The sequence below is a fragment of the Phyllostomus hastatus genome, unplaced genomic scaffold, assembly GCF_019186645.2.
Source record: "Phyllostomus hastatus isolate PE091 unplaced genomic scaffold, TTU_PhHast_1.1 phas_contig_209, whole genome shotgun sequence".
NCBI lineage: Eukaryota > Metazoa > Chordata > Mammalia > Chiroptera > Phyllostomidae > Phyllostomus > Phyllostomus hastatus.
The window spans coordinates 5,179,864-5,205,164 of NW_025333735.1; positions in this window are offsets into that span (position 1 = coordinate 5,179,864).

Here is a 25,301-nt window from a genome sequence, read left to right on the forward strand (position 1 = left end):
AATCCTTAAATACCCACTCATCATTAACTATTACAAAAGGCATATCTCTGGTGCCAATTTAAATTTAAGACTCATACAACCAATTGTACATCAGTGTTTCTAACTAAAGACCTCCAAAACAAAATACTTTGTTCTCATTCTTTCTCTCCACCACCAACAAACTTGCACTTTCTTTGGTCTTTTGTATCTCACTATTTCCCTGATGCTCGCATTAAAAAATTGGAATCATTCTTAATTTTAGTTAGCAAATATTTCTGATACTCAACTAATTAGTACTCCTTCGTAATCATCTAATCCCCATTATTTTTGTTTGTTTTTTAATTTAACCTCAGCTATTGCAGTCGTTTTCTAGCTGGTCTTGTTTTCATTTTGATTTATTATCACTCATCATCCACAAAGTATCCACAGTGATCATTATATGTTTAAAACTTTCATTGGCTTCCCATCACACTTAGAATGAAATCCACATTTTAAAACTATGGACTATGTTATGTATGTAATCTGGCACAATTATCTTCTTGAAGGTAAGATTCTTCTCCTTGCCTTCTTTTGAGTCTTCATTTCTTTTGATTCTTCCCCTTGCTTTCTCCACTAGCTTTAGTTTCTCCTTAAATAAGTCAAGCAGATTTCTGCCTCAGGATTTTTGCACTTGACCCTTGACCCTTCCTGACTGACACAGTTTTCTCAACTTGCCTCCAAATTTCTTCTCAAATGCAGTGTCCAGCAGAAGTAAGGCTTGCTTAAATGTGGTTGGTTAGGTACACGAATGCCTTACATGAGATGAACAGTAATTTAAACATTCTGCCTAAGATGTCATATGGTGTGTTTGAGTGTAACATTGTTATGTTACAGAATTACATGCTTAAGATTTTGTAATAAAAATTTTTGTAATTAAAAGGGGTATTATTTGTGCTGGATCCTGTATACATTTAAATCTCTGCCCCCAAATCATGTCTACTAGGAGGAATTTTCTAATCTCTGTGACTAAAATAACACTCCCAAGTTTTCTCCATGTTTTCTCCCTGCTTTACTTTCCTTCATAATTCTAATCCTATACTGACATTACATTTGAAATATATTTACTGTATATTGTGTTTCCCTCTTACACTGGATTGTAGTATGTAAAAAAAAAGCTTCCTTAAATTAAGAAATGTTCAAAATATCTTCAAAAACTGAATAATTTTATTTACTGATATGTAATCAGTGTCTAATCACAGCACAAAGTGGATTTTGATAAGTATTTGTTCAATGAATGTAGACCTTTAAATATAAGTGTAATAAACAGAAAAATGAAAAACAAAATGTAACTTGGATTTTAAAAATGTTCTATTGCTTTCAAATGAATCTTAATCAGGTAAACCCTAACAGCTCCTTGAAGAGGTAGAAGTAAGGTAAAAGCTATCATTTAGAATATCACTTCCTTTCTGAGTGGCTTTGTGTTTTTTATGATTATAATATTAGGCAAAAAGGTGATAAGACGGTACTGATGCTAATACTGGAAAGGGAAGCCCCTGTTCTTCAACAACTTTCCCATGTTATCAAACAATGATTTTAATTAGTTGTATAGGTCTTATAACTCCAAATTTAGAGCTCTAAAGAAACCATTAGTTTAAAATAAATATAAGAGTTTGAAACTCCTGTGTTCTTATATCTTTCTCTTTCATCCATAAATAGCTTTTGAGTACTTGAACTTGATTATGGTTACATATCTCACATTAAAACAAAATAGAGGCTAAAACCCATGAATTTATTATTTCCCTTTTAATTTTTATATTACCAGCTTAGTTTGTGTGTTCACTTCATCTATGACATATCCTATTGGTTAAAAGCCAAGTCCCAGGCCCTGCCCTTAACAAGGGGAGATAATTATACAAAAATCTGCTCTTAAACTACTTTCTTCCTTCTGCTCAAGGACTACATTTTTTAGTCACACTGGACTATTTGTTTTCCTAGAAATGACTTATTGGCATACCCCAAAATATGTTCTTTTATTTCTTCCATGTTTTTCTGTTATTGTTTTCTGATCCTGAATTATACTTCTCCAGCTCACCTGAAACAATCTTACCAAAGAACTTGTGCAAATTTCAACTCTTCTTAGAACTCTTACGGTCCTTTCTCTGTGTTCCTGAACCTCTCACGTATTCTCTCTCTCAATCTCCTCCCGTCTTTCTCTCCCTCTATCCTGATTTCATTATGGAACAATTTTTGGTGCCACTGAATTTAATGAATTTAAAATTCACTAAAAGTAGTGTTCTATTAGTCCTAAATCCCCAGCACCTAACACAAGATCTGGTATTTACTAATAAGGACTTAAATTTTGCTTAAGTAAGCAAAATTCCTAATTCTAAATGTTTGTGAGTTTGAATTTTTGAACACTCTGCTGAACAAAGTACTAACAGGAGAATGTGAGGATTTAGTACTTCATCTTTAAAATGTTATAAGTTTGTATTCCAAACATGGTTTTGCCTCTTTCCCAAAGTTCTACAAATTAAATGAAACACTTGTACAAAAATAAATAAATAAAAATAAAACAAAATTAGATAAGAACTCTAATCAGTGTAACCAATTTTCCTGTCTGACATATTTTTCACGTTTTATATTTACTAAAACACAGTAAAAATGTGACTGCTTAAAGTGATAACTTGTTTGCATTTCTATGATTCAAGAAATTGTGAATAATCATTTTAAGGTTTTTATTATTTTTTAATATTTAAAATCAGTGTTATCAGTTTTCACATATTAATTTATTTTCATGGCATATGTATATTTCAAGGCTTGAAAAAAATATCAGAGTAATGTCTTTTTAATTAAGTTTCAACTGAAACTTTTGTAGATTTGGACTAGACCCTGTTCCAAACTTTACATTAGGCATAAGCTAGATAATAAAGAATATAATATATTTCCTATTTTGTGGGAATGAAAAAAGTCATATAAGGACAATTTCCCAGGTAATTGGAATTAATATTCTTTATTACTAAACTGTTTTTATATTTTTCATTGGGAAGAAAGTATTTTTAATTGGGTTATTCATAGTCTGGCCTCCTAGACTATGAAGTTCAAGGTAACTTAAATTTCTAAAATAAATAACAATCATAGCACAGTGGTGTTATATCAGTATGCCTTTAAATTCTGTTGTGAGAAATCTATGCTACAGACATTAACAACTGTAATTTTCTTGTTTACACTTTCTTTTTTAAAAGAATTTACCTCCTGACTATCCATGTAATTGCCTCTGTCATTGCCTTACCCACCATTTACACATGCACCTCTTCTTAGGCATTTAGAAATATCAACCCTTAAGAGTAAATATAACTCTGACATTGAAATAAATTTAATGCTGGTTATGATATTATTATTAGTAATAGTAAACATTGGTTGAGCTCTATGTGCTAAATACTGTTCCAAGATCATTATAGGTAAAAACACATTCATCATCACCAAAACAATGGGTTAGGTAAAGTGATAGAGAAGTGGTAAACTACTAGGCAGATGAGCTACCTTTTATGAAAGAATCTCTGTGTAGTTAGTGTAGTTAGACATGGAAACAAGTTCAGAAGGGCTAGAGTGGACAGTGTCTGGGGAGCAATGACTAAAAGTAGGCATTAAAGATAGGTGGGATCAGATTGATTATTATTTATTTATTTATTTTCTCTCTCTCTCTTTTTTTCTTGTTTATTCAATCCCTCCACCCTCCAATCTCCCCCAGAGCTGTTAGCCTGCTCTCTACCTATGGTTGTCAGTTCAGTTTGCTCATTAGATTTCAACACACAAATGAAATCATATGGTGTTTGTCTTTCCTGACTGGTTTATTTCACTTAGCACAATGTTCTCCATGTCCATGCATCCTGTCCAAAGGGCAGTTTTTTTGTTTTGTTTTGTTTTTACAGCTGAGTAGTATTTCACTGTGTAAATGTAGTATAACTGTTTTATCCACTCATCAATTGGTCTTTTAAATACCATGGTCAACATCTCACTTTCTACAAATATTCTGAAATAGTCACTGAGCACAAATAAAACACTTTTCCACTTTTTTTTTCTCAAAAACATTGCTATGTTTGGTTACTTCTGTAATTATCCTTTATTTTGTAATTGCCTCAAGGACTGAGCAATATCTTTATATCTTTGAAAGATAATCTCCAACATCAGTTTCAGTCTTTTAAGTGATAATTATGGAATAGTGTTCCTTAATTTATGGCTGCATTACTAAGATTCAGTTTGCTGGGAGCATGGTCTTCAGTATTAAAGGACTTCTTATTTCTTTCCATGTTTCATATGAGTGTGGTTATTTTGCTGCTTTCCTGCATACATTTTTACTTCTTCCTCCAGTTTGTGCACCAACACCCCCAACTTCCCACATGCATAACCACTCACACTGTTCATCAGGAATTCTTACAAATTCTGTCAATTTAATAATACAATCTAGTTATGAAAATTACTCCAAGAATGCATTGACATTGGATTCTCTTCCAAAGTGATCCTCACTGGTTTTCTTCCCGAGCCATCAATGTTTATTTTTGCTTTAAACATAAGAGCACACTGTAATTCCCTTTGATTTGGGTGCATGTTTGCAAAATTAAATGTAAAGCAAATGTAGTTCATGAAAATCACCTCACCCATAAAGCAAGATAATGTGAGAGAGGAAGACACAACATAACAATTAGAAGCAACCCATCTTAGCAAGGCGATGAATTCTTTGTACAGTAGAAATGTATAATCATCAAAGAGTTTTATTTCTATATCACATAGGCCTGTGTAAATGCCAATATACCTGCCTGAACATTGAGAAAAACACAAAGGCTCCATCATTCATTCTTATACAGGGCTCAGTTTTTATCCCGAGGTGCTATAGGCACTCATGTAGCACTGCATATTTTAAGAGATTCAACACCTTGCATGAGTGTTCCTGTGCCAGAACAGATTATTCAAAATAATAGCCTGGGGTGGTGCCTGTATACTTCAGAACACTTCCCAACCCATCTTTGATTTCAAAAGGAAAGGCAGGTCCCTGAGAATAGATATTGCCAATCACATTTCAATGTTGTACTGAATGCTCTAAGGGAGTCAGAGGATTAAGAGAAAGGTAAGAATTGTTCTGGTAGAGCTGCATTAAATGTTTTAACCTAGAAAAGTGAAAAAACAGCAATAAATAAACATTCCAGAGATTAGGAAAAAGTATATTGATAATCCAATAAACTGGAGGTAAGAAACAAATATTTTTAAACCCATTTTTTAATTGAAAGAAGAATGCAATGAGAGAGAGAAACAGAGTAGAGAGAATGTTTTCCTCCAAAATATTATAACAGAAAATCTCTACAGGGTATATGCACCTTAGGATTGTTTTAGTTGTACTGTTCAATGAAAGACCATTGCATAGTATTCATAGCTTTGTTATGATGAAGCTTTAAAAACCCAGTAAGTGATGCATTTTGGGGGGTGTGGAAATCTGATAGTAATGATATAACTGAACCTAAGAATTTTAGAGGTTTGGCCCTCTACATTTGAAAACATGTAACAATTTTACTAGACTATAATTTTTAGTATGACTGTAAATCAACATTATGTGTCTTTTATTCCTGGAAATTATACAGAAACAATAATAAAAATTATGTAAACTTTATTTTTAGAGAACCTAGGAAGTATAAATCTACCAACTTCAAAATATATGAAGAATTCCCAAAAGCAGCTAAAGCACTAAATGCATATGAGGTGATATAAAGTGGAACATAGAAAATGGCCAAAAGCGCAGTGGTGACAGATTTTAGAATGCACTGGTAAAACTCTGCTTGCATAGGTGAAGGACTCACCCTCAAGTTCTAGCTGTGTACCTTATTTAAAATAAAAAGTGAGGAAACTAGCATGAGTAGAGTTTGTAACTAAAGATTTTTTGGAATTGGTTTGCACAGGAAAAAAGAGTAATTAGGAATCTTATCTGCGGACAAATCCATATAGGTGGGCAGCTATCTATTTTTGGATGGTAGAGAAGAGATCCTCTGGGTTAGAAGCCCTGGAAAGCTACCCCACTGCCTTTTCTTTCAAGAGAATGACTTCCAGACCACCAGTCTAAGAAAATTCAAATTATTCAGTAAGAATTAATAGAAGACAAATGACACTAGCAAAAATTGATACAAAGATAGTATAAGAAAAATAGTAGAAAAAAGTCATTATAAATAGTACAAAACTGTAGACAAACAGTTTTTAGTATAAAACGTAACAGGTAATGTTTCCATAGCCTGTCCTTGGGAAAATTATTGGAGTGCAAATTTCAACCAATGAAGACATTCTATAATTGTGAGTATTTCAGTTTTGGGAAGTTTTTTGTTGGTTGGTTGGTTTATTTGCATTACTTTGTGGGGCTCTGGTTTCTAGAAGTTTCTGGCTGCACAAGGCTGGACCACCATCTTCTCAGGTTGAGCCCATTTATTTGATTTTATGGGGACCAGAGGGCAGGCGAAGGATGCTGGGTGGATTACACTGCTTGGAGACTACCACAGAGCTCTGCCTTCCCTGGAACTGGCAGGGCATTTGGAAAAGGCAGGACTACTTGTTCCTTCCCATTAACCACTGGAGCCGAAGCTGGACTACAGAAGGAATGATGAGGCCTGCAAATTCAGGGCCTTGAAATAATGAAAGTGAAAGGAAAAAGATGAATAGGAGTTGGGAAAAAAAGAGAAGTTCTTTTTAAACTGACCATTGGATGTCTTGCCTTAGGTAGTTATAGTGGCAAATGAACAGTAACTTTAAATATATTTAACTGAAGAACTGATACTGAGACAAAATTGGAGATTAATGGAAGAATTAATGTAACTAGTATATGAGTGATAATAATTTAGCAATGCAACAACATATATAAATTGGGAGGACAAAGAAAAAAGAAGAAGGTAAAAATAGATTATTTTAGTCATAACTAGAATATTATTTTTCCATTTTTTTAGGATATAACTCACATATAAAAAAGGTACCATTTTTATTGTACAGTTCTGCCTTTAGATGAATGCGTGTAATTTGTAAAGACCACTATACCAAAATATGAAACAACTGAACCACACAGGTGCATACACCCACATATACTCATATATACACACATCATCCTTTCTAGTCAACCATTACCCCCAAGTCCAGCTCTTGGAAGCTATCAATGTGTTCTCTTCCTGTATCTCAACCTTTTCCAGAATGTTATTAAATGAAATCATGCAGTATATAAACTTTTGACTACTGGCTACTTTCACTTAGCATAATTCATTTGAGATCCATCCATGTCATTTTGTATATCAACAAAACAGCCTCTTTTATTGCTGAATAGTATTCCATTATAAGATTTTTAAACCAGTTAGTTTATCCATCACCCTGATTGAAGAACATTTGAGTAATTTTCAATTATCTGGCAATTACAAATAAATCTACAACAAAACACTCATGTACAGGTTTGCATGTGAACATACATTTTCTTTATTTCACTTAAGTAGATAATTAAAAGTGGAATTGCTGGGTCATGTGCTAAGTATATTTACATCTTTACAAGAAATGCTAAAATTCTTTCCAAAGTGTCTGAACAATTGTCCATCCCCAACAGAAACGAATGAGGGCTCCGGGGGCCACCACACCCTCATCAGCACTCGGTGTTGGTGGATTTCTTTTTGTTTGGAGCCACCCTACTGCGCGTGCAGTGATATTCCCTTTTTGTTGTAGTTTCATTTTCTTGTTTTCTACTATATCCAGCATCTTTTTGTTCACTTACCATCTATGTAACATCTTTGAAGTGTCAAGTCTTTTGTCTATTTTTTTAATTGGGTTGTTTGTTTCTTTAAGTGACATTTTAGAATACTTAACAAAGTGTGGTTACAAGTCTTTTATCAAATACAAGATTTGCAAATATTTTCTTCTAATCTGTGGCTTGTCTTTTCAAACTCCCCACAGTACTTTTTAAAGGATAGAAGTTACTCACTTTAAGGAAGTCAATTTATTATCTTGTTCTTTATGAACTGTCATTTTTGTATGATCAACAAATATACAGGGGTAGGCAAAGGTAGGTTTACAGTCGTGCATATGGAAAAAGACATGCAGGTTATGATCATTACAATAACTTGATTAACTCAAAAGAATGTCAAAATGCAATTATAAACTTATTTTTGCCCAACCCCTATATTCATACAACTCAAGGTCACATAGGCATTGCCTCATCTTATCTCCTATAAGTTTTACAGTTTTAAGTTTTAGATTTAGGTGCACAATCCATTTTGAATTAAATTATTATATATGGGATGAGGTATGGATTGAAGTTTATTTTATGCATATAGATATACAATTTTTCAGCATCTTTGTTGAGTTATCTTTGCACTTTTGTTGAAAATCATTATACTTTATTTGTTTGAGTCTACTCATATTTCTGTACTCACTGCTCTTATCTGTTTATCAAAAATTACATCCTTTTCAGGATTGTGCTGTCTTGGTCACTGTAGCTTTATAATAAATTCTTATATTAGGTAGTGTGAATCCTTCACTTTTGTTCATCCAGCTTAAAATTCTTTTACCTGTTTTAGTTTTTTGTCTTTTCACATAAACTTTAAATTCAGCTTATCAATTTCATAAATAAATAAATAAATACATAAGTAAATAAATAAAAATATTTGCTGGGATTTTTATTGGAATCCTATTGAATTTGTAGATTAGTTTTGGGAAATTTGACATCCTAATCTGTATGTACTTTTAGTTTTTAAAATTTGCTAAGGATTGCTTTGTGGCTCATGATGTAGTCTCCTTGGTGAAGGTTCCATTTGTATGTGAAAGAAATAACATATACTCTGCTGTGGGTTCTATAAATGTCAGTTATGTCAACTGGTTGACAATGTTTCTCTGGTCTTTTGTATTTTTTACTGTTTTCTGTCGTCTTATTTTATCAGTTCCTGAGAAAAGAAGGTTGAAGTTTTCAGCTATAGGTGTGAATCTGTTTTTATTACTGTTACCAGTTTTTGTAGATCTGCTATTAGGTGGATATTTGTTTAGGATCATTAGGTCTTCCTGATTAATTGATCTGCTTATAATTATGTAATCATGATATTATCTAACAAGATAGCCACTCTAGTTTCATGAGTGTTTACATGGTATAACTTTTTCCATCTATTTACATTTAACCTGTTTCTATCTTATTTTTAAAGTGGATTTTATGTGGACAGCTTATAACGGAGTCATGATTTTTCTATTAATATGATAATCTTTGTCTTAATGTTTGTTTACACTGTTTATATTTAATAGGATTACCAATGTGAGTGGATTAATATTTACCATTTTGTTATTTTTTATTTTTTTTACTTATTACTTGCTTTCTCCTTTTCTTTTTTCTTTTATATCAATTGCTTATTTGCGGAGTTTATTTATGTACAACATTGGTTTATTATTTAAAATAGTGATTTCCTCAAGGGTTTGTAATATACATTTAATGAATTTGTGTGCCTTTAAAGGTTATTATATTGATTTATGTGTAGTTAAAGATCTTATAAATATATAATTTCAATCCATTCCTTTCACTTTTTTTTGGATAATGTTGTCATGTAATGTAATTTTATGTTTGCTATAAAAGTCAATTCCTTGCTACTCTTGTTTTAGGAAGTCAGTTATTTTCTAGAGTGATTAGAAATAAGAAAATGTAGGCTTTATTATCTTACTTCTGTCCACACCAGTTCTACCACTTTTCCTTTTTTTAACTGAGATCCAAGTTTATGATTAATGTCATACTTCTGTCTGAAGTCACACTTAAAAACTTCTTATTTGCTGATCTACTGACAATAAATTCTCTCTAATTTTGTGCTTCTGAAAAATTTTAAGTATATATTTCTTTTAAAAATATTTTTTGAAGGTATTGAATTTTGGATTGACAGCTGTATTTTTTTCAGATTTCAAGGATATAACTCATCTTTCTCTTGGGTTGCATGTTTTCTGTAGAGGAATCTGTTGTAATTCCTTTGTATATTTTTTGTATGAGATTTTACATATGAGATATTATGTATATAATTCAATATGTAGTTTTTGGTTTTCAGCAGTTTTAATATGATATGCATAGATGTTTCTATTTTTGTTGTTATTTTTGCTTTGTTCAGTTATTTATCTCTCTGGTTCTCTTTGTGTCAATGGTTTTATATATTTCATTAAATTGGAGAGTTCTTGAAGCTATCTCTTAAAATGCTAATTTTTCACTATTCCCTTTTTTGTCTTCTATTAAAATTCCAATTACACTAGTTTTAGATCATTTCATATTGTCTCACAATTTTCAGATACTCTGTCCCTTTGTGTATGTGTGTGTCTATGAGTTTTTCTCTTGGCTTAATCCCCTCACCTTTTTCACCCAGGCCCCCTGATAGCTGTCACCTGGAGAGTATTATAATAAGTGAAATAAGTCAGTCAAAGAAAGACAAGAACCATATAATCTCACTTATATGTGGAATCTAATGAACAAAATAAACAAACAAAAAAGAAACAGACTCATAGATACTGAGAACTCTGTTCCTTTTTAAAATTTCTTTTTTCTATTTGTGCTTCTTTTGGCTAATTTTTAAAAAGATTTTATTTTAATTTTTAAAGAGAGGAGAAAGAAGGGAGAAAGAGAGGGAGAGAAATATCGATGTGAGAGATACATTGATTGGTTGCCTCTCACATACCTTCAACAGCACAGGCATGTGTCCTGACTGGGAATCGAACAGGTGACCTTTTGGCTCACAGGCTGACACTCAATCCACTGAGCCACACCAGCTAGGGCTGTTTTGGCTAATTTGTTAATATTTCTTTATATTTACTTTCCTTAGCTATTCAAGTCTTTTGAAGCTTATTTTTTCTTCATTATTGTGTTTTTCTTGTGTAACATGTCCATTAAATTCTCTCAAAGTTTCATCTCTCTGCTGAAGTTACTTATCTAGTAATACATTTTGTTCACCTTTTCCACTCAAAGCTTAAACATATTAATCATTGTTATAAATTCTGTTTGATAGTTTCATTATTATTGTCATATCAGAGTCTAGTTTTACTGATAGCTTTGCCTCTTGAGAGCATGATTTTTTTGTTGCTTTTTGGTGTTATTCATAACTTTGTATTGTGAGCTGAACACACTGTGCAGGAGAGTAGAAACAATGATACAAGGTCTTCTCACCTGAAAAACAGAACCACTTCACTCTTCCTTTACTGTGAAAGGAGGGGATGATTCTTGGTGTCCTGATTTAGCCTCAATCTTAGGCATGTATTCCAAATATGTCACTGATGTCAGTGGCTGGGACCTTCTCACTAATCTTGACTCTTTCCTACAGGAAACCTATAACGATCTGGACTCCCAGGGTATTTCCCACCTTTCCTCATAAGATAGAATTTTTTAAAAATTTCCTATCCCAAGATGTGGTGGATCCTTTCCTGTGTCTGATAACCTTTCCTCAGCAGGTTACCTTTTGTTCTATACGTAATACAAGGAAGTAGAATATCAGCAGGGCTCATGCCTTTTCTACGATAGTTGGTCTTGTCTTCCCTCCAGGCTGAAGCCCAATGGAGGTTTTCTCATATTATCTGATCCTGCCCCAAACTATCTCTCATGGGTTGCCCCATTTGGGTTTATCAAAGACAATGAGCTTGCCAGTGGTTGAAAATTCCTCTAGGTGCAGACCACGGGACTTTGACTACTTTTACACTAGACCATTTTTACACTGGCTTTCAGAAATTCATTAAAAATTTTAGGTTGATTCTTCTTACAGACTTGTATGGCATCATGTCTGTCTCAGGGCAATAAGTCCCTATTGAAGTCCCTATTCCTTGAAGGAATAAGTCTCTTCCTTGAAGGTATGAACTTATTGAAGTGTATTCTTTTGTATATGACACAGTATATAATGAATACATTTCTATGAGTAGATATAATAAAAATAACATTCTCTTACCACAATGCAGAACAAAAACAAAAAAACACACTTAGAAATTACTAACAAAATATAAAAATAAAAAGTTGCTAAACCTCTAAATTTAAAAAAATCACTAACAATTAAATCAAAAAGAAATTTAAAATGGAATTAAAGAATTATATGAAAAAGTTGAATTAGTACATATTCAAATGTGTGTAATATTACTAAAAGTGTTTTCAGAACAAAGCTCATAGTCATAAAAATGAACATTAATAAAAAACAAAAAAATGGAAATAAGTGAATTCAGCATTTGACTAAAATTTTTGAAAAATAACAATAAAACAAAACAAAGAAAAGTAATAAATATTATGGCAGGCAGAATTCTAAAATGGTCTTCTAAGATTTCCTGCCCTAAACCCTGATACTGTAAATACGATGAGTTATCATACTGTGATTATGTTATACCATATATCAAAGGAGTCTTTTTTTGTAGATATACTTAGGAGGTTAATCACTTAACTTTGAGTTCATGGAAAGTGAGATTATCTGGGTGTACCTGCCCTTGTCACACCATGAGACCTACATTTAAAAGCAGAGAATTTTCTCCATCTGAGATCAGATGGAAAATTGGGAGACAGTCAAAGTGTAAGAGTGATCCTAAGTGCTGTTACTACCATTGAAGATGGAGGGAGCCACCTGGGTTGGACATTAAAGTGCCCTCTAGAAGCTGAGACTGACCTCTGGCCAACAGAAAATAAATAAGCAGGGACCTAACAACCCCAAGGAACAGAATTCTGCTAACAACCTGAATGAAGCAGGAAGGTGTTCTAGCTCAGAGCCTCCAGAGAAGAGTCCAGTCCAGCCCTGCTGAACCTTTGACTTTAGCCCCTGACACCAAAAGCAGAGAACCAGTCTGGATTTCTAACCTACAGAGTGTTGTGATATTAGTTTTGCTTTAAGCTGCTAAATTCAGTATACTTTGTTAATGGAAATAGAAAGTTAACAAAAAGATATAACAGAATTAAATAAGTTAGATCAGTGATTTTTAAACTTTTACCTCTTATGGCACATACAAACTAATTACTAAAATTCTGTGGTATACCAAAAAATACATACATTTTTCCAATCTGACAAAAAATTAAGTATAATTTTGATTTATTCACACCAATGACTATTGTTGTGTTGGCTGTTGCTATTTTTTATTTGTGAATTTAAGGAAAAAGGTATGTGCCCCTGACTAATCAGGCATTACGTGTATTAAAAATTCTTGTGGCACATTGGTTGAAAATCTCTTAGTTAAATAATAGAAAAGCAGTAGGATAGATACAGACAGACAGACTTAAGATGGTTCTTAGAAAACTTTACAATATAGATGTAGCAGACATAAACTTAGCAAGAGAAAAACAGAAGAATAAAGAAAAATATTTTGCTTTGGGAAAACAATCATTGATACTGAGTGAATGAAAGAAACACAAGATATTACTTTGCAAAAAAGAGGAAAGATAGAGACTACCAAAGTCTCCTTTTATAGAGGATTGGATAAAGAAGATGCGGTACATATACACACACAACAGAATACTACTCAGCCATCAAAAAGAGGCAAAATACTGTCATTTGCAACCACATAGATGGACCTTGAGACTATTATGCTAAGCAAAGTAAGTCAGTCAGAAAAAGCTAAGGACTATATGATTTCACTGATTTGTGGGATGTAAAACTGATACTCACAGACACTCTGTGATACTCACCCTATTCTGATACTCACCCTATTCTGGTAGGGTGGATACCAGAGGAAGAGGGTAAGGAAGTGGTGGGAGAAAAATGTGGCCAAATATAAGGTGACAGAAGATGGTTTGACTTTGGGTTGTGGGTACACAATGATATACATAGGACATGTATTACAGAAGTGTACATTTGAAACCTATAAGATCCTATTAACCAATGTCATCCCAATACATTTAATTTAAAAAAATTTAAAAATAAAATAAAACAGTGGCAACCAATAAATATATAAATAGTAAAAAAAGGAGTCAGAATAGTATACAGAGGAAGGCAAAAGTAGGTTTATGATTGCTCATGTGGAAAAAGGCATATGTAGGGCATGATTATTACAATATCTTTATTTACTCAAAAGAATGTCACAATGGCACAGTGCACTAAGTACAATCTTGTATATGATCACATTACTGGTCTTCATTATGAGCACATTCTTATAGTCTATTTGCTATACTCATGCAAGCATAGCAAGTAAACCTCCTGTAAACCTACGTTTGCTCACCCCTATATATTCATATTTTGTTGTGTATATGTAAAATAACTCTTGAAGAATTCAGAAGAAACTATTAATGAATAACCCAAAGTGGAGATGGGGTGAGGGCTGAAAATTGAATAAATGAAAGACAGTTGTGTGAGGGACTATGTATATTTATATATGTGTGTATTTGGTTCTTCAACTATAAGAGCTTCCTTTTCAAAAAATTATTTTCTTAAAGATTTTATTTCTTTATTTTTAGACAGAGGGGAAGGGAGGGAGAAAGAGAGGGAGAGAAACATCAATGTGTAGTTGACTCTTATGAGCCCCCTACCAGGGACCTGGCCCAAAACCCAGACATGTGCCCTGACTGGGAATCAAACCAGCGACTCTTTGGTTCACAGACCCATGCTCAAAACACTGAGCCACATGAGCCACGGTGCCAAAAATTATTTAAAAAAGCAAATGAATGTACAAATAATGCTAAAACATTACCATATTACTTTTCTGAACTATACCATTTTGGTCTGATTTAATTATACGTATTTCAATGGGCCTTATTAAAACAAATATAATCCTTTTAAAAATTATTTTCACTACATTAAAGTAAATATATGACAGACAAGTAATTGCCAAAGCCTGCATAGTTTCAAACACCTAGGGAGTGCTTTCTTTTTTTTTGACAATGCCTTTTTTTTTTTAACTTAAAGAAAGTGTCCTTTGGAAGAGCTAAGACGGAAATATTTAGAAACCTCTTTTCACTCCTCTGTGGGAAGTAGAGGAAATGAATAATAGACATAGGTAATTAAAATGGGAGTTTTTGAATTACTTAAGATGACATTCGGCAATACCAAGAGGGCATCCATGCGAACATGCAGAAGAATCAAGTCTTCTTAGTAGGAAAGAGAAACAGGACAAGCAACAAGAATGACTCTTTTATTTAGACATCATGATAACAGTAATTCTTCCAGATTTGGTTCTTTTGTAAGAAAAAAGATCTTGTTATATGGGGAAAGAAATTATTCTAATAAGATTAATATGGCATGTACATAAAAATCAGAAAGAGGTGTGATTGTCATTGCTTACATAACTTGTTCTCCTAAAATATAACATAGATAGAAGATAGAGTAGGATATAAATGCCTTATAATGAATATATGCAGGGACCGTATGGTAAAATTGTAGCTTCCAAATGGCATCAATTTCTATATAGCACACTAATTTGGAATACTACGGATAACCTAATTTTGGATGTTTCAAGACCATCAGTGCATTTGTCTCCTGAAGAAACAAGGGAATTCATTTTCAAAAAAAAGGGAGGGAAGAAAATCAAACTTTAGTCTGATGGTTACTGCATGCATTTAAGAAAAATAAATTATATAACTTACAGAACGTGCAATGATACATGGCATGATGAAGAAATGATATATAAGGTAATGTACTGACACATGTTATTTTTAAATCTTTTTTTTCTAAAATGGGAATTCTCTTTGGGAAAAGAGTAATCATAAGTAGTTAGTGAGTTCTCCACAGAGTACACATGTATATTCCACACACACATACTCACTCACACTATAAGTTTTTAGGATAGCCAGAACAGGATGCTGGTAATAAAGAGCCAACTCATCACTATTTACAATAAAGCCCTAAAATAAAGAACAAACCTTATTATAAGGACATGAAATTTCAAATGAAAGTATAATTGGGTTGCTGCATTTTAAGGTTGCGTTACTGAGCTGCAACGTTATTGTTGTAACTTTATTACATACATTTAAAATTGAGCTTATTGTAAAGCAGTTTGTATTCTCTCTTTCTGTCTGTTTCATCATTTAGCCTGACTACCTCTCCCAATTCCTGCTGCTGAAGATCGATTCTGTCTCCTGATTACCCAGGCACTATGTGTCAGAGTGTAGTCTCAGATTTCCACAAAGGGGGTCACATGGTCTCTACATGATTTTCAGTCATAACTGTTGCAATATATCATTGATAGACCCTCCCATTTTTAAATAAAAACATCCTAACTGTGTGAACATCAACTCTTAGCTAATAATATAGTGAGGAAGACATCTTCCTATAATAATTATTCTGATAATTGCAATGTTCCAGAACATGACTGTTCAAAGCCTTCCAGCTTTGTTTTGAAAATGGCCAGGATCAGTCAGAAAAAGCAAGTTGAAACAGCTTAATTATTTTTGAGTTCCATTATATTAAAAGATGACCAAACAAAAACAGGAATGTTCTATTTGAGGAGGAATTGCTTTCTATTTTAAATTAAAAAATAAAAAAAACTATCCTTGAAGAAAAGTCAAACTTGATGTAAACACAATACTTGGAAATTAACAACTCATGATTCTACCATGCAAGACTAGGATAATTCTGGTATTTTATTCATACTGCCTTGGCTCAAATTTTCATCCACCGTTTACTCAGCTGTGTGAGCTTCAGCAATTTCTGAACTGTAAAATGTAGTTTAAAAAAAAAAGAAAAGAAAAACAATACATACACAAACTACTTTATGTATTGTTATGAAGATTTAAAGAGGTAATTAAAACAAACAAAAAACTTTACTATTGTGACAGGACAGTAAGAAACCAGGAAAACACCTGGGCAAGGGAACTAGGGCAACTGAGAAAGAAAATTAAACAAGGCTGAACAACTTGAACAACTTACAAGCCCTCATCTTCCCTAACCATAGACACTCGAGAGCAGATGGTTTATACTTCCCCTCCCTCACCAAACAATTCATAGCTTAAATCACCCTGGTCTGGGAAGTAGAGAATAGATACCCAATTAATGACATTTGTGCCAACTAAACCCAAGGACAGATGAAGTAAGGGGAACAAATAGCAAAATGCCTATAAAAGCCAGACAGATAAAAGTGTAACAGTAAAGCAAACCAGAGAATAGTCCCAACCCCCCACCTAAATGCTCATTTTGAATCATCAGCATATTAAAAATGCTCCTGAGAAACTGATGAATATTCATTTAAAGCCCTCCCCTAAGATTCTCACCCACAGGAGAAAAAAAGATAAAAAGCTCTCAGGACAAAGACTCAGGCAGGCTCACTCTAGAGCATGCCTATGCCCCTTCCCAAGCATGAATCTTTTATCTCCTCTTAAACTTTAAGGGTCCCCATGAGATTTGCAATCAGGGGAACAGTGAATAGTAAGAGCATCCTGTCTCCAAGGCCTGCTTTTTCTCTCATTTCCCAGTGAGGTAACAGCAGCCCCGCCTTGGCTCACCTCTGTAATATTCCCAGGGAACCAAGGTGGAGCCCCGTCTAGGCTCTCTCCTATTGCTTCTTATACCGCAGATCCCCCCTTTGCTTCACTGTCCCCGGTTTTAGTACAGGTACTCTCAAAATCACTTGGACTCGTGTAATGAAATCTTTCCTACATGAAGTCAAGAACCTACACACTACAGCCTGGCCTGAGACAGGCTGGCATCGAGCCAGTCCCTGTCCGTTAACATTATAACCCCCCTCTCTTGATAACCCCCGTCTTGCAACTTCCCTACGTATCTGCTTTTCTTTACATTCACACTTCTTTAAATAATTTAACATGGTGGCCATACTGATTTCCTCAGCTCTTTCTCAGTGTTCAACCAATGATACCATGACTATAACCTAAGTGTCCTCCCTATGCGCCTTGGGCATATTTCATAAATTTCTTGGGTACATTTCAATCCTTAAACTCCTTGAAGCCACTTGTTACTAACTTATCCTTAGTTTATTGAGGACTGTCTCTTTTAATAACATTTAATACAGTAGACTACTCTCTTTTACTTGAAATTTATGGCTTTACCTTGTTTTTATCCTACTTCTCTGGGCTATCTCCTCTTCCTAATCTTTTGTGCAATTTCTTAAATGGTGATGTTCTTCATAGTTATTGCTATACCCTCTCTTCTGCTTAATATCCAAGGGAATTCTTATTCACTCTTAAGTCTCCAAGATCTACATGTTCTACCTTGAGCTATCTCCTGTTATTCTTAGAATTCTATCCAAAAACCTTCTGAAATAGCTGCTTAAAGATCTGAAAGTATCTGAAAGTCAACAATTTCAAACTGAACCCTTCCACCATCCCTTCACCTTTAAAGGTATTCCTATTCTAAATTTTCCTAGCTCATTTAATGGTTCCCAGCACGTGGTTGCTTAGGCAAGAGACTGAAGAAATATCCATGACTCCTTACTACTCCTTAGAACGAACATCCCACCATCACTAAGCCTTATCTCTAATAGCTCATATTGCCTATGTCCACGTAACACCATTTCTAGTACTGTTGCTACAGGCTAGGCACAAATGCTCTACTTGGATTACTGCAAAGCTGCTTAATTGCTTTCTCTAGCTCCATTCAGGCTTCCCCATTCATTGTCCACCATTATTCAAGTATTAGTCCTTTAAGAGTGAAAATCTCATGAAGGTTTTACCCTCTATTTCTCTGATAAAAAGATTATAAGAACCAAAGCTGCCACAAAGGACCCAGAATAGAAGCCATATATTGCTTCACTAGCCCAAAACTACTTAACTTGAGCCATTTGTATGTATGTGCTTTGTATCATTGTCTTTTCAAGCTTTATCATGGAGGTTTAATCTGCACTTACTATATACTATATTTTCTTTATTATAACCTTTTAAAACATATTTTATTGATTTTTGTAGGGAGGGTCAGGGAGGGAGAAAGAAAGGGAAACATCAATGTGTGGTTGCCTCTCCTGCACCCCACAGTGGGGACCTGGCCCACAACCTAGGCATGTGCCCTGACTGAGAATCAAACCAGCAACACTTTGGTTCGCAGGCCAGCACACAATCCACTGAGCCACACCATCCAGGGCTCTTCATTACACAATATTACAATTTGGTTTTTAATGTCTGTTGCATTTGTTCCATTCTATCTGTGTCTTAATCACCACTATTTCTTAGCACCTAACACAGAAACTAGATAAAGAGGAACGAACGAATGAATGAATGAATGCAAGCAAATCTAGATGGTAAAATTGGAGCATGGTGGGACTAGATCTTAGCAGTCTCCTATTCTTAGTTCACTGCTTTTTCTCTTTGCATTCCTTATATAGCATTATTCCTCACAAATAAGTACCCAGCTACAGCTTAAACTCATAATGTCACTAATCCTACCACTGATACCTAAGCACCTTGTGCTGAATGGAAGTTTCAAATATTTCCTTATATAGACTGGATGATCCAAGCAGTAGAGACCCTTAAATCAAGGTTCAGAATAGGCCCATTTTGTGCTGACATGCTACATTTCCTTTTTCGCTTTGAGTGAAATTATACAGCATACTGAAATGATACCTTCAGTACTGAATGATTTGGCATTCGACAGAATTAAAAAAGGCTTTCCTTTATGGTTAAAAGTAAATTACAAAAAAGGAATACTGGCAGGCAATTACTCTATAAGCTATTGAAATGAAAGGAATTTCACAATGTGAGTAGTTTAGATTCATATAATGTGAAGAGCTGTTGGCAAGTGAGAAATCACTCAGCAATCTAAAGGAGAGCACTGAGGCTATAAACCCAATTGTTTTCTCTCTCTCTCTCTCTCTTTCACACACACACACACACACACACACACCACAATTGCACTAAAGACAGATGTTCTAAGGTAAGGATGGAAAGATTTAGCTCAAAATGTATTACATTTTTATTTAAATAACAGCTGACAATATATGTATTCTGGATATTTGGCATATAAAAATAAATATTATAAAACTAGAGCTAAAATAAAGTCACCTGCACTCTGTTGACATTAGACGGTAAAATTTAAAATCTGATGACTTAGGATATACTCTGTTATGCATCAAATTGTACTACATCAAAAGTCATATGATGAAATCTTAGCCCCTACTATGTCAGAATGTGACCTTATTTGGAAAGAGGGTCTTTGCAGATGATGAGAAAGTCATTGGGGGGCCCTAATCCAACATGACCAGTACCTTTTAAAAGGGGGACATTTAGGTACATTCGTGCATGCGTGAAGAACACCATGTGAAGATGAAGGCAGAGATCAGGGTGATGCATCTACAAGCCAAGGAATGACAAAGATTTCCAGCAAAGCACTAAAGATAGGAGAGAGACATGGAACAGATACTCCCTCACAGCCCTGGGAAAGAACAAACCTTGCTGAGACATTGATTTCCGGAACTATGAGACAATGAATCTCTGTTTAAACCACTCAGCTGGTGGCATGTTGACATAGCAGCCCTAGCAAACTAATACATACCCTGATGATTTTATGATTGTTCAAAATGCCATCTTTATTTACTTAATTTTTTAGTGTCTACAAGATTTATGGTCAGCTGAGCAGAGCCATTAAATGTGATGCTCAGCATTACCATCAAGGAGAGAGCATCAAGGAGAACTAAATTTTTAAACTCTTTGCTAGAGGAGTTAGAGTCCTACTCCACAAGATTTGAGGAGCCCAATAATTGTTTTTCAGGATTATTGCATATCATTGTGCAGGTTGAACAAAACAGCATGGCCCTGGCAGTCACTGTGCATACTGTAGACACCGCAGATTGACACACTTACTAGGATACTGACGATATCAACATCTCATATCCCAACACAATCAATCCATTCTAATTTTCTGACACATGGAAGTAAATTGCATTGAGGAAGAGACACTGTCTTCTAATTTGTACAAAGGTTATGAGCAAACAGTTGTCCTGATACGGGCATTCAAAACCATTACTTACAAGTTCTATTAATGACATCTAAAGTAGTCATAATTTGATTTCTTTAAAGAAGAGATTATAAATTATCATTTTAGAGTCCTATTTGGCTTGCACATATACATTTTATTTTGCATACTTTGTGTTTTAAATGTTTTAGCCAACATATAAAAAATGAGTAATTTGTAGTAAAAGCGGGTTGTTTGGCTTCTTTTAGAAAACAATTAGAGTATTTTCCTACAGGGACCTGCATTTCAACCTGGTAGGAATGAGCTGGTGGTGAGTGGCATCAGTATACTCACATCAGCCTCACCACATAGTCCTAGACACCAGGACTAAGTCTCAGGTGACATGTCATCAGGTTGTACTTCTTCTTTATGCGATAGTAAAACAAACAAACATATTTCTCTGAGCACATGTCTTAGCCAAAGTAGGAAAATAAAATAGAGAGACTGAACTTTGAGAATATTTTTGAGAATAGTACATATGCTCCATCACTTCACGCTTGTTTGTGGCTTCCTCACCAGGCATTTTAGGTTCAGACCCCAGGGTAAGGCATCCATTCTGTTAAAGTACAACACTCCTGGCAGGAGCCTTTTAGCCTTATCAGTCATTAGCACCTTCCTGGAGACATGCTTATCAGATGCACTGCAGCCCCTCGGGCATGTGGTGAGAGCAGGATTGATAAAGAAGAGGAAAGGAAAAAATATCCAGAGCAAGGTCAGGGTCTAGAGAGACTTCCTGGGACAGACTCCAGATCATGAGGCTTGTTCTTACTGACATTCTTGTAACAACTTTATCTTAAAATTGGAATTATCTCATCAGTATATTGAACAAAAATCTTTTGCTGGTTTCTAACTCTCTTGGGTTTCAGCTTCTACCCTTACCTGTACTCTTAAATAAACATTAGAATTGATCCAGCAGTAAGTTTTGCCTTCATGGTTAGAATGCCATCTTTCCACTCGCCCTCCTACTTGTTCTACTCTTCCAACATGAATGTTTCCTCCTCCAGGAAGTCTTCCCCTTTTCTCTCTGTGGTGGTGAGAGTAGTGAGACCCTCTGTATAGCCTCAGCACTATTTACCCTCACCTATCATACTTCTTATGCCACTGGGTTAAAGGAGGTCAAGTTGGAGACTGGGGAGGCCATGTAGCCCAGCTCTCCACACGGGAGAGATTTCTTTTGTATATTTATCTTTGAATGACAGGGATTGAGGCTGATTTATCTGGGTTTCTATAGCATTAGCCACAAACACCCCAAACATGCCCATGTCACGCATAGGTACACAAGTGCCTACGTACACAGAGATATACATACTTCTCTCTGTATTGGTACATGTTTCTTTCCAGGACAGAGTGTATGTAAAAATCTTTACAATTGATTTCACTTTTGTCTGTAATATAAAGGTCTCAGTATATTAATTCCTCTTCAGAGGGAACTCACATATTTGATACAATACCATGTGTGCATTGGAACAAACATGTTTAAGAAAAGTATAAAGAAATGTATTATTAAAACTGTAAGCATCCAAGTGAACAGTGTATTGACCCAAATGTGAAATAACAGGAAAACTAGACCCGGAATCAAATAACCTAATACATAGCATATACTTGTGTGGGATTGACCACACAAGTTATTTAACTTCTCTAAGTCTCAGTTTATAGCTTTTTTATATCCTTGCTTATCTCCTAGTCTTGAAGTGAGTGAGCCTCAAGAAAAGAATAGTGGAACAGAAAATATTTTGTAAATGATGTGAAGTAGGATTCTGTAAATACAAAACATCATAATCAGATAAAATTTACTGCATTAAAAAAATTACTGCCTTTGGAAAACTTCCGTGCAGATAGTATTTATGCATGCACACATGCTTGTGTGTGACAGTTCAATATTCCGAAGTAGGTGTCAATCCCCTATTTTTCTGGATGTGGAAATTGAAGCTGAGAACAAAGAAATGTGCAATGCACACAAAGTTATATGGTTGGTAAAAGAGGTTTGGGGCTTAAAATCCAGTTATAAACAATCCATCAACACAGAAAAACAAAACAAATACAAAGTTTCAATGATTCTAATTTTCTGGAATAGTACTTCCAAAGGTGAAATAATGAAGGGTATCAGAATATGTCTACCACTCCCAAAATGTTTCTTTAGCATGTGGATTATTTTGAGCTGAATGTAGTTGATAATCAATAAATACAGAAAGAAGTCTTCTTGGATCTTCCCTTTTCTGACTAAAAGCAAAAACTTCTGCAAAATGAGAACTGATTTAAATCCCCTCTTTGGGGGATTTTGTGGCCACGATGAAGATGACAAGTTGGCACCCAAGGGTAGCCTGCACAGACAAATCTTACTAAAATGATAATTTTCCATTAGCTTCCCATATCATCTCCTCTCAGTTTACCACCCCAGAACCCCCGCACCTCCCCTCCCCCATTTCCTTTGTCCTGTTACTTCTACACAATTTATCACCAGCTGGCAAAATGGTTTGTAAGCTTCCAACACTAATTATATTTGTTTTTTTCTCTTTTCTGTGTAGTTCCTGTGCATATAAAATTTAAAACTTAAATTTCTCCTATTATTCTGTCCTTTCTTAGTTTAATTCATAGTCCCGAGTAAGTGAACATAAGAGGGTAGAGAAAAAGGTTCTCTGCCCCTACAATGACATTACATATTATTTGATATGATTACATTATATCTTCTTGTTTTTATCTTTTATGAACAACGTTTTCATTGTCTGGCCTCTGGCTTTAATCTTTCCATATACTTTTAAGAACATTGTGTCAAAAAAGGACAATATATAACAGACATAAAAATATAGTTAACCTTAATATAAGTCAAAGAAATGTAAAGTAAGCCATGATAAACTATTTTTTAGCTATCATACTGATAAAAATGTAAGAACACTAAATCTCACAGGGATGTGGAAGAACAGAATTAAACACATTTTTATTGAGGGTTAAATAGAAATTATCTTAGAAATCTGTAATGTTAATTACAATTTAAAAATCTCTTACACTTTGACTCAGGAATTTCACTCTGTAGAATCAGTCTTACCAAAATAGTAACAAAATTAAATTCATCTCTAGCCCTGGCTGGCATAGCTCAGTGGATTGAGCTCAGGCTGCAAACCAAAGCATCGCAGGTTCGATTCCCAGTCAGGGCACATGCCTGGGTTGCAGGCCACGCCCCCAGCAACTGCACATTGATGTTTCTCTCTCTCTCTCTCTCTCTCTCTCTCTCTCTCTCTCTCTCTCTCCCTCCCTCCCTCTCTAAAAAATAAATAAATAAAAAAAATCTTTAAAGATAATGACTATTGCAAAATTTAAAAAACAATTAAATTCATCTCTATACATATGTAAGGAAATGTGTACAAGGATGTGCACTGCAGTGTTGTTTGTTAGGTACATACTGAGCATCCACAAATTAGGTAAAGAAATAATATATTACATTTATTTGCATAATGTTATATAACTATTTAAAATGCATTGACTTGGGCCTTGACTAGTGTGGTTCAGTTGGTTGGGCACTGCCCCACAAAGTGAAAGGTTTCCAGTTTGATTCCCAGTCAGGGACACACATCTGGGTTACAGGATCAGTCCCCATTGGGGTAAGGTTTGTATGATATTTCTCTCCTCTTTTTCTTCCCTTCCCCTCTCTCTAAAAATAAACATGCATTTTTTAAAAATTGCATTGATTTGGAGACTGTCTGAAAAATTAAGTAAAAAGGCAAATAAAAAATATTTTATAATCCTATTTTTATTACAAACTAAAAAATAGGAAAACACCCTTCCCACACATCTCAGCACACATGCATGCATATATATAGATGTGTGTGTATATATATATGTATATACCAAGAGTAAGAAATGAATCATTAAATATTTGTAAATTGAGGCAATGCATCAAAGAGAAAGTAAAGAACTTTTGCAGAAAATTTCTATTTTTAACATAATAAAACAAATTTTATTTTATGATTTATAATAGAACTTAATAAAATCTTGAAAAAAGATGACCACCTTGGAGTTTTCACTCCTGTTTGGTGAATCAGAATTTTGAGGTAAATTGCAGCCAATAAAGTGAATCATTTAGGTCCATTTTCAGAAATTATATAAAAACAGAAACTAGAGGCATGCTTATAGAGGTACCCTTAGGCAAGGAAAGCAATGGAGCTTCATAGTAAACCACAACTTAAAATACTATCCTTCTCATTACCTGTGATGGCTTGTTTAATGTGTCCACTTGGCTAGGTAATAGTACCGTTACTAATCAGACAGTAATGTAGATGTAGTTATGAAGGTATTTGGTAGATATGGTTAATATTTACAGCCAGTTGACTTTAAGAAGATGATAACACAATAATGTGAGTTGACCTCATCCAATCATTTAAAGTCTTAAGAGTAAAAACGGAGGTTTCCTATCCAAGAAATTCTGCTTCAAGATTGCAGCATTAACCCTTGCCTGAGTTTTGAGTCTGCCAGCCTGCCTTATAAATTTTGGGTTTG